The following is a 10,094-nucleotide window of genomic DNA, read 5'->3' as shown; positions in this document are numbered from 1 at the left end:
TTCATTTAAATGGACTTGGTTATAAATGGTTAATGATCACAGCCAATTCTTTTTAAAGTTAAAATGGGAATTATGGTATAGGTATGAATACTTTGTTTTGGAATGGAATTTCATTTATTGATACAATTTAATGTCCATTTTGTGAGATGTGTATTTCTCCTCTTGTTTAGGTATTGTGTTTATATAGAAATATAATGTAGTACAGATTATAGATAATTACCTATGATAGTCAAAGCTTAGAGTTTAGTTAGGGTTTTCAAGATACACAAAGATGTATTTAAGATAGATAGAAATTCTTCAAACCTTTCAAAGACCTACAGAATATGGCATTTAAAATGATTTAGGGTTTTACTTGACAATGAGACATAATTGCTCCTGGTAACACCACCTGCGTCAAAAAGGAAGATGGACATTAAAGAAACACGTTATGGAGTTTACTTCCAATATGGCAAGACTAGCCATTTGGACAAAATACTGCTCTTGTCTGGACTGTTTGACTTTGTGCTATATAAACTGGACATGCAGGGCCCACAGAAAAGTGACTGCTGATTCACGATGGACATTGCTACAAAAATCTGCTTCATGGAAGAGTCTGCCAGACAGTCTGCAGGACACAGAGGAAATTACAATACAAAAAGACAGTTTAAAGTCTCCTGTGTTGCTGAAGAGTCTGCCAGACATACGATGGCCTATGGGCTGAAGATGGAAGATTACAAAAGAACTTCGGGTGACCAGGCAGTGAGTTGTGTCTGTCATTTCTAGAGTTTATATACTATCCTTCTGTGGTCTTTGAAGGAGTTAAAGACAGATAGTAATGATTATAGTTTTCCTTAGTATTAAAGATAAGTTACATAGACTTTAGACACACAAAGATAGGATAGATGATGGAATATTTTCTTCAAATCTTGCTAAATGTTAATGGACTAAATATTGTTAACTATGATTCTTACTTGATAACTGTTGTATAATATATTTTGCTATGTTAAGGTTAAAACCCTTCTTTTTATTTAGACAGAAAAGAGGAGATGATGGGAGATGTCATTCTGTATATGTTTCTCATACTGGTTAATAATAAAGCACTGTTGGCCAATAGGAAAGGAAGAAAGGAGGGACTAGGAGACAAGGAGGAAAGAGGAAGTAGTAAGGAGGAGCCAAGATGGAGAGTCTGGAGAAAGCAGTATGCCGCCGGCTCCCCAGTAAGAGAAATACATAGATCAGCAAAAATGGGTTAATAATTAAGGCAGAGGTAGCCAATAAGAAACAAGTAACAGGGCCAACAGCATTGTATCAAATACAGAGTCTCTGTGTATTATTTGGGGCTGGCGCAGCAGCAGGACAAGACCAAGCGGCAGGCAGAAAAACCGTACGCGTTACATGCCCCCATGGATATTACTTGCCTTTTAGAATCTGCAGGTCTTCAGCTTTTCTACGCCCTCCTGAACCTCTATGATTAAATCTTTCCTCAGGTGAAGTTACTGCCTGTGACCCATTCCTTTCTCCTCCCACTAGAAACTACCTAGTCACTGTTTCTACCTTCTACCTTCTTCAGTCTATACAACCCTTTCTTTTACACTCCTTGTGCCCAGAGATTTCTTTGAAGCCTCACTGTGTTCTTGCAAACACCTTGATCTCAGTACAGCTCAATCAAAAAAAACGTTCTTAGTTAAAATTACCTATATTCATAGGTAATCTTAAATTGTGATAGCATATTTTATACATTATTCAGCTCTTGTTCAGAGTCTAACTTTAATTCAACTCTTGTGTAGTAAAATAGATATTTTTAAATAGCATCCACGTGGCTCACCTCCATCTTAGCTGATGACTTTATATGGATAGAAGCAACCATGTGCTGGCAGCCATTTTTATTAAGGTTTTGTGTTTTGGATTAGTGTCTATAGATACTAAGAGACCACAAAAGTCAGCCCAGACTACTAGACTGAGCAAAGCTTTCTATCATTCATTATAGGTTAGAAAAGAATATATTCCATGTCAAAACCAGATTTAAAAAATACATATCCACAAATCCAACCCTACAAAAAGTGCTGGAAGGACAACACCAACCCAAGGAAGCTAGTTACACTCACAAAAACATAGGCAATAAATAATCCCACATTACCAAAATCCATAAAAGGGGGGAGGGCAGAAACACACACACAATACCACTACCACCACTAAACCAAAAATAACGGGACTCAACAATCAATGATCATAAATATCTGTTGATGTTAATGGTCTCTATTTATCTATAAAAAGACATGGTCTAACAGAATGGAGAAGAAAGACTCTATCCTTTTGCTGCATACAAGAAACACATATCAGCTTCAAAGACAGAGGTTACCTCAGAGTAAAAGTTTGGGAAAAGATATTCCAATTCAATGGTCCTAAGAAGCAAATTGGTGTGGCTATCCTAATATCTAACAAATTAGACTTAAAACTAAAATTAATCCAGAGAAGGTAAATTTATATTCGTCACAGGAAAAATCCATCAAGATGAAGTCTCAATACTGAACATCTATGCCCCAAATACAAAGGTATCCATATTCATAAAAGAAACATTACTAAAACTCAAATAACACATTAAACTTCACACACTTATAGTGGGAGACTTCAACAACACCCGACTCTCACCACTGGACAGAAACACCAGACAGAAAATTAACAAAGAAATAAATGAACTAACAGAAGATATGACTCATTAAGTTTTAGCAGACATCTATAGAACATTCCTTCCAAACACAAATGAATATACCTATTTCTCAGCACCAGCACCACATAAAACATTCTCTAAAATTGACACTCAGGAACAAATCAACCTGAACAGATGCAAAAAAAAAAAAAATTGAATTACACCATCTATCTTATTGGATCACCATGGTTTAATGTTACAATACAACAACAACAAAAACTTCAGAAAGCCTACAAACTCATGAATATTGAACAATATTCAATTGCATCACCCTTGGGTGACAGAAGAAATAGATAAACTAAAGACCCCTAGAATTCAATTAAAATGAATGCACAACATCCCCAAACTTATGGAACACCCTGAAAGCAGTGCTATGAGAAAAGTCCATAGCACTAAGGGCCAATATAAAGAAACTGGAGAATAGTCACACTAGTGACTAGTGAAAACTCTAGAACAAAAAGAAGTAGATGCCAGGAAATAATCAAATTGATGTCTGAAATCAGTAAAGTATAAACAAATAAAACAACACAAGGAATCAATGAAACAAAAAACTTGGTTCTTTTATAAAATTGACAAGATAGACAAACCTTTAGCCAATCTAAACAAAAGGCAGAAAAAGAATATCCAAATTAACAAAATCAGAAATGAAAAGTGGGACATAACACCAGACACTGAGGAAATCCAGAGAATCATAAGGTCATACTTTGAAAACCTGTACTCTACAAAATTTGAAGATTCAAATGAAACTGACAATTTTCTGGATAGGTATCACTTACCATAATTAAATCAAGAACAGATAAACAATTTAAATAGACATATAACTGGAAATGAAACAGAAACAGTCATCAAAAGTCTCATAACCCAAAAACCCCCAGGGCCAGATGGTTTCAGTGCAGAATTCTACCGGAAATCCATAAAGGAGCTAGTAACAATACTCCTCAAATCAGTCCACACGATAGAAGCAGAAGTGTCATTGCCAAACTCTTTTTATTAGGCTACAATTACCTTGGTACCCAAGCCACACAAAGAGACAACTAAGAAAAGGAATTACAGACTGATTTCCCACATGAACCAAATCCAAGTACACATCAGAAAAATCATCCACTATGATCAAGAAGGCTTCCTCTAAGAGATGACGGGGTAGTCTGAACATACGAAAATCTATCAATGTAACTCACCATATAAACAAATTGAAACAATAAAACAAAATATATTCTCATCTCATTATATGCTGAAAAAGCCTTTGAGATGCTATCTTACCTGTCAGAATGCCTAAAATCAAAAACACAGATGCCAGTTTATGCTAGAGAGGATGTGGAGAAAGGGAAATACTTCTCTATTGCTGGTGGGAATGCAAAATTATACAGCCACTTGGGAAATAATTATGGCAGTTTATCAGGAAAATTGGGAGCACCTGTGTAGTGAGATACTCACTTTGTCTGTCCGAACCTGCTGGTGTTCATCTGTCTATGTTGTAAGTTATTTCTCCCTGGATAAACATCTATTTGGCCTATCTGTTTCTCTTGATACTTATTAAACCTCAATACATGGGGGAAGGTAGGAGAGAGGGAAAAGGAGAAGGTGAGTGGGGACGAGAACATGAGGGATCAGGAAGGTCATGTTGGGGGAAGGACAGAAAAGCACAGCAAGGAAAGTGATACCTTGATAGAAGGAGCTATCATAGGTTTAATGAGAAACCTGGCACTAGGGAAGTTCCCAGGAATCCACAAGCATGACCCAACTAAGAATTAAGCAATAGTGTAGAAGTTACCTTAAATGTTTTTCCCCTATAATGAGATTGATGACTACCTTAAATGCCATCATAGATCCTTATGGAAGCAGAAGAAGGGATTCACAGCTAAGCACTGAACTGAACTCCTGGAGTTGAGTTTTTAGAGCAAGGAATGATGAGTGAAGGGGTCAAGACTATGTTGGGGAAACCTACAACAATAGCTTACCTGAGCAAGTAGGAGCTCACAGACTCCAGACTGACAGCTAGGGAACCTGCATAAGACTGAACCATGCCCCAGAACATGGGTGTCAGTTCGGGGACTTGGGAAGTCTGTGAGGTCACTGGTAATGGAACCAGTTTTTATCCCTAGTGTATTAACTGGCTTTTTGCAGCCATTCCCTATGGAAGGATACTCTCTCAACCTAGATACATGGGGGTGGCACAAATGATGTGATAAACTTTGATGATCCCCTCTCTAAGGAGGGGATGGGGATGACATAGGGAGATGGTGAGGGCAGTGGGAGGATGAGAGGGAAAAGGAACTGGGATTGGTATATGAAATAAGATTGTTTTTAATTGAAATAAAAAAATAAAAAACATGACTTTTTAATGGAATATCTTGTTTTCTCCATTGATAGTGATTGAAAGCTTTGCTTGGTATAGTAATCTGGGTATATGTGGTCTTTTAGATTCTGCAGAACAACTGTTTTGTCCCTTCCAGTTTTTAGAGTCTCCACTGAGAAATCAAGTGTCATTCTAATATATCTGCCTTTTTTAACTTGGTCTTTGTTCATTGTGGATTTTATTATTCTTCCTTTGTTCTGTATGTTCAGTGTTTTGATTATTATGTAGTGGTGAAACTTTTTTTTCTTTTTGTGGTTCAATCTATTTGGTCTTCTTAAGGTTCTTGTACTTTTATAGGCATGTGCTTCAATAGGTTAGAAAAATTCTTCTACAAGTTTGTTGAAAATATTATCTGGACCCTTGAGCTTGGAATCTTTTCCATCTTATATTCCTATTATTATGTTTGCTCTTTTCAAAGTGTTCCAGATTTCCTGAGTGTTTTATGTAAGGGACTTTTTAGATTTAGCATTTTCTTTGACGGATACATTTATTTTATTGTATTTTATGTGCCTGAGATTCTCTCATCCATCACTTGTATTCTTTTATTGATGCTTGTGTCTATTTTCCCTGATTGCTTACCTAGATTTCCCATTTCCACAATTCTCTCAGTTTGTGTTTTCTTTATTGCTTCTTATTCCATTTTCAGGTCTTAAACAGGTTTATTCATTTCCTTGTCCTAATTGTGCTTTCCTGGATTTGTTTAGAATATTTATTTCCTCTTTAAAGGCCTAATTCCTCTTCATAGGATTGGTTTTTAGGTAATTTTCTTGTGCTTCAGCTGTGTTGGAATATACAGAGCTTGTAGTAGGATAAGCTGGGTTCTGATGGTGCCATACTGGCCTGTGTATTGTTGATTGTGTTCTTCAGCTTGTGTCTAGTCATCTGGGTTTGGGATAATTTTAGGTTTATGTGCCAATTTTTGAGTTTAGTTTTGCTGTATGGCTGTTTATTCCCCTTGTTTTCTTTTTACTCTCTGGTCTTCTGGCTTGAGTAACCCGTGGTTCCAGAGACCAATGTGTTTTCAGTTCCAGTAGGGTGTCTCTGCTGGTGTTTGGTAACCTGGGTGACCTCTGAGTTTTGGGTGCCCATATTGCCTCTAAGGTCCTGGAAGCTGGCTGGCCTCTGGGATTCTAGATCCCTGTGTGTCCTCTGGTGTTGCAGGTACATACTCGGCATCAGTTACAGCAAGTGTCTTCCGAGGTGGTGGTAGAGAATGCTGGTCAGTCTCTGGGGTTTCTAGTATCAGCATGGTCTCTGTCAGAGCATGGGTCTTTTGTTGGAGTTGTGGGGCTATCTCATTTTTAAATTATTTTATTTAATATGTTCTTTCCTTCTTTCTTTTTAGCTTACATATGCTTTGCAAATATATTATTGCTTCCAATTTGTTGTTTTTAAAGGATTCTTGAGTAGGTAAATGAGTGCATCTTTCTCTTGGGCTTTTTTGCTTTTGTCCAATTCCAACATTTTCATTTCTGTTTTATCTTATTATAAATTATAATAAAATATTTCATTATTATCTATAGATTGCTGGGTTTTTTTCTAATCAGAGACAAAAGATAGGAGGTTTAGGGTTAGGTAGAAAGTAGGAGGACTAAAAGGAATGGAATTTATGATATATTATGTGAGAAAAAAAATCTATTTTCAATAAATTTTTAAAATTATCACATTTTCACAAATCAGTTTCCTGTGAGTGCATCCATTTCTGGACTGTGTATTAAGTATTTGCCTGTTTTTCACTAATAAGATAATTGTATCTTAGGATCTTATGACATTTATTTTATTGTAGGTTTACAATAATTCTCACTGCCAAATATTCTCAAGTTCATTCTGTGTTTCTGTACAATGTTGCATGTTCAAGATTGGCCAGTTGATCATTTGCATCAATTGCATCTGACTTACAAATAATTTAACAAAGTAGAACAATCTAGGCCACATGGACAATAAAATGCACTTTTCCCTGTTTGCTTCATAATACATTTCATCACTTAGGCTTTTTGTTTGTTTGTTTGTTTTGTTTTGTTTTTTGTTTGTTTGTTTCTTTTTTTCTTCTAAGGCAATCTCACCACACAGAAAAGAATTCTCACACATGACTTAATAGCTATACAATTTCTTGAATCCAACACCAAATGTAAATACAAATAAAAATGCTGCTACTCAATAAAAATATTCCTATATTATTTGTTTCCTGATATTATGAAATAGCTTATTGGCCTTAGGTGGAAGTAAAAATACACTTAATATTTGACATCTTATTAGTGTGGATATTACAAACAATGAGTTTGGATTCTCTCCCAATTTAGTTTTTTAAGTACAGTTTCCAATGATGTTTATAGTTTTGCAATACAGAGTTTGTAAATATTTTGTTAGCTTTGTTAGCTTATATGGACTCATGCCATTTGGAGGGTCCTATTGTGGGTTATGTATATTGAAATATATAATATAAATTTTTCATTGTTGGTGCAACAGATAATTCTATTTTGAGCATGCATGTATTGATGATTAAGCATACATACAACAAGGACACTTCCTTACCTATGTTCACAGCAGCTCTATTTGTAATTTCTAGGACCTGTAAACAATCTAGGTTTCCCTCAACAATGGAATCGTTAAAGAAAATGTGGTACATTTACACAATGAAGTATTTACTCAGCTATAAAAATAATCATATTAAGGAATTTGAAGGCAAATGAATGGAACTAGAAAATATATATATAATCCTGGGTGAGGTAACTCAGACCCAGAAAGATAAACATGGTATGTACTCATTCATAAGTGGATATTAGCTATAAAATAAGGAATAAATATACTACAATCAATAACTCCAGAAAAAAGCAGATAACAAGTAGGTTTAATGGGAAGAATGCCAGGATCTCCCTGGGAAGGGGAAATAGAAGCTATTTCATGAGTTGTTGATGGGCACTGTAGATGGATGGGGCTGGGAACATGAGTGATCCTTTTGGAATGGGATGTAAAGGGAGAGAACTGAAAGAGATTACTGAAAGAGGAACATTTTAGGATCAGGTATAAACCTTATGTAAGGGAATCTCCCAGAAATCTTCAAGAATGACCCCATCTAAGACTCATATATTTAGTATGAACTGGCCTCTTATGATAATGCAGAAGACCAGAGAGGGAGTGGGAAACCAATGAAGCCATGTAGCCTGCCACATACCATGTGACTTGCTTATGGATTTGCTGTCATAATGGTGTCCTACAGATTGAAGGACAGGTCAACCAATGTTTATTTAGCCTAAAAACACATGCCAGGAAAGTGAGCCATACTCTGACACAACGTTGAGCACAAGAATCCATGGTTTGGATGGCCCACAGACCTAGGATAGAACCAAACATGACTGGAGGGAAAAATTGTCAATGTAATCATGCTTAGTGATATTCTTCTATACTCATAAATTAGTGGCAGCTTCAGTTGTCATCAGAGAGGCTTTATCCAGCAACTGATGAAAACAGATGCAGGCCCACAGCCAAATATTAGGCAGAGCTCAGGGAATGATGCAGAAGATGGGGTAAAAGGATTGTTGGAGCCAGAGGGGTCATGGATACCTCAAGAAAACCCACCTGGGTTGAAAAGGGCTCAAAGAAGACTGAGCTGACACAGGGAATCTGCATTGGACTTATTCAGCATTATGGATATATGTTACAGTTGTATGTCTTGCTCAACTCTTACCAATGCACAGGTTTACCAGACAGAAATAATGGAATAGATGTTATGACTCAAATGTGTGTAATACATATTTATAGGGCATTTCATTCAAACCTAAAGAATATAATTTCTTCTTCACACCTCACAAAATTTTCTTCACAACTGACTACATGTTAGATAAAAAAGTAAGTCTCAACAGATACAAAAAAAATCAAAATCAACTTCTGAATCCTATCAGACAAACATGGATTGCAACTGGATTTCAACAACAATAAAAGCAAACTCATGGAAACTGAACAAGTTTCTACTGAGTTGCCATTTGGTCAAGACAGAAATATGGTCAACGCTTCTAGAATTCAATGGAAAGGAATGCACAACATACCCCAAATTTATGAGAAACAATAAAAGCAATAATAAATGGAAACTTCATAACACTAAATGCCTTCATAAATAAATTAGGGAGATCTCCTACTATCAATTTAACAGCACACCTTAAATCTCTAGAATAAAAACAAGCAAACCAAACAAGAGTAGACAGGAAGAGATGATCAAACTGAGGACTAAGAGCAATGAAATAGAAACAAAGAGAATAATACAAAGGATCAATGAAGCACAGAGTTGATTCTTTGAGAAAATCATGAAGGACAAACAGTGATTCAAATTCACTAAAAGACAGAGATAGATTATCCAAATTAGCAAAATCAGAAATGGAAAGGATGATGTAAAAACAGGCTTTGAGGAACCCAAAGAATCATTAGATCGTGTTTCTAAAACCTGTATTCCACAAAATTGAAAAATCTAAAAGCATGTGTTGTAGATACCACTTACCAAAGATAAACAATTCAAATAGACCTATAAGCTCTAAGTGAATAGAAGTTTTCATTAAAATTCTCCCAACCGAAACAAATCCCAGGTTCAGATGGTTTTATAACAGAATTTTACCAGACTTTGAAAGCATAGCTAATATTGAGAGCCATCAATACTCCCTTAAATAGAAACAGAAGAAACATGGTCAAATTCTTTTTATGAGGTACAGTCATGCTGATACCAAAACCACACAAGATTCAACTAAAAAAGAAAACTATAGACCTCATGGATATTTCTCTCATGAATATTAATGCAAAAATACTCAATTAAAAACTTTCAAACCAAATCCAGGAACACATTAAAATATGATCCACCATGATCAAATAGGCTACATTCCAGAGATTCAGGGATAAAACATAAAACAAAAATCAGTCAATCTAATCCATCATAAAAGCTTAAAGAAAATCACATGATTAGATTCAGAAAAAGTCTTTAACAGAACCCAACACCATTTATGATAAAAGTTTTGGAAATTTCAGGGATACAAGGCACATACACAAACACAATAAAGACAATTTACAGAA

The sequence above is a fragment of the Phodopus roborovskii genome, unplaced genomic scaffold (genome assembly GCF_943737965.1).
Source record: "Phodopus roborovskii unplaced genomic scaffold, PHOROB, whole genome shotgun sequence".
Taxonomy (NCBI): Eukaryota; Metazoa; Chordata; class Mammalia; order Rodentia; family Cricetidae; genus Phodopus; species Phodopus roborovskii.
This window is presented reverse-complemented; position numbering follows the sequence as displayed.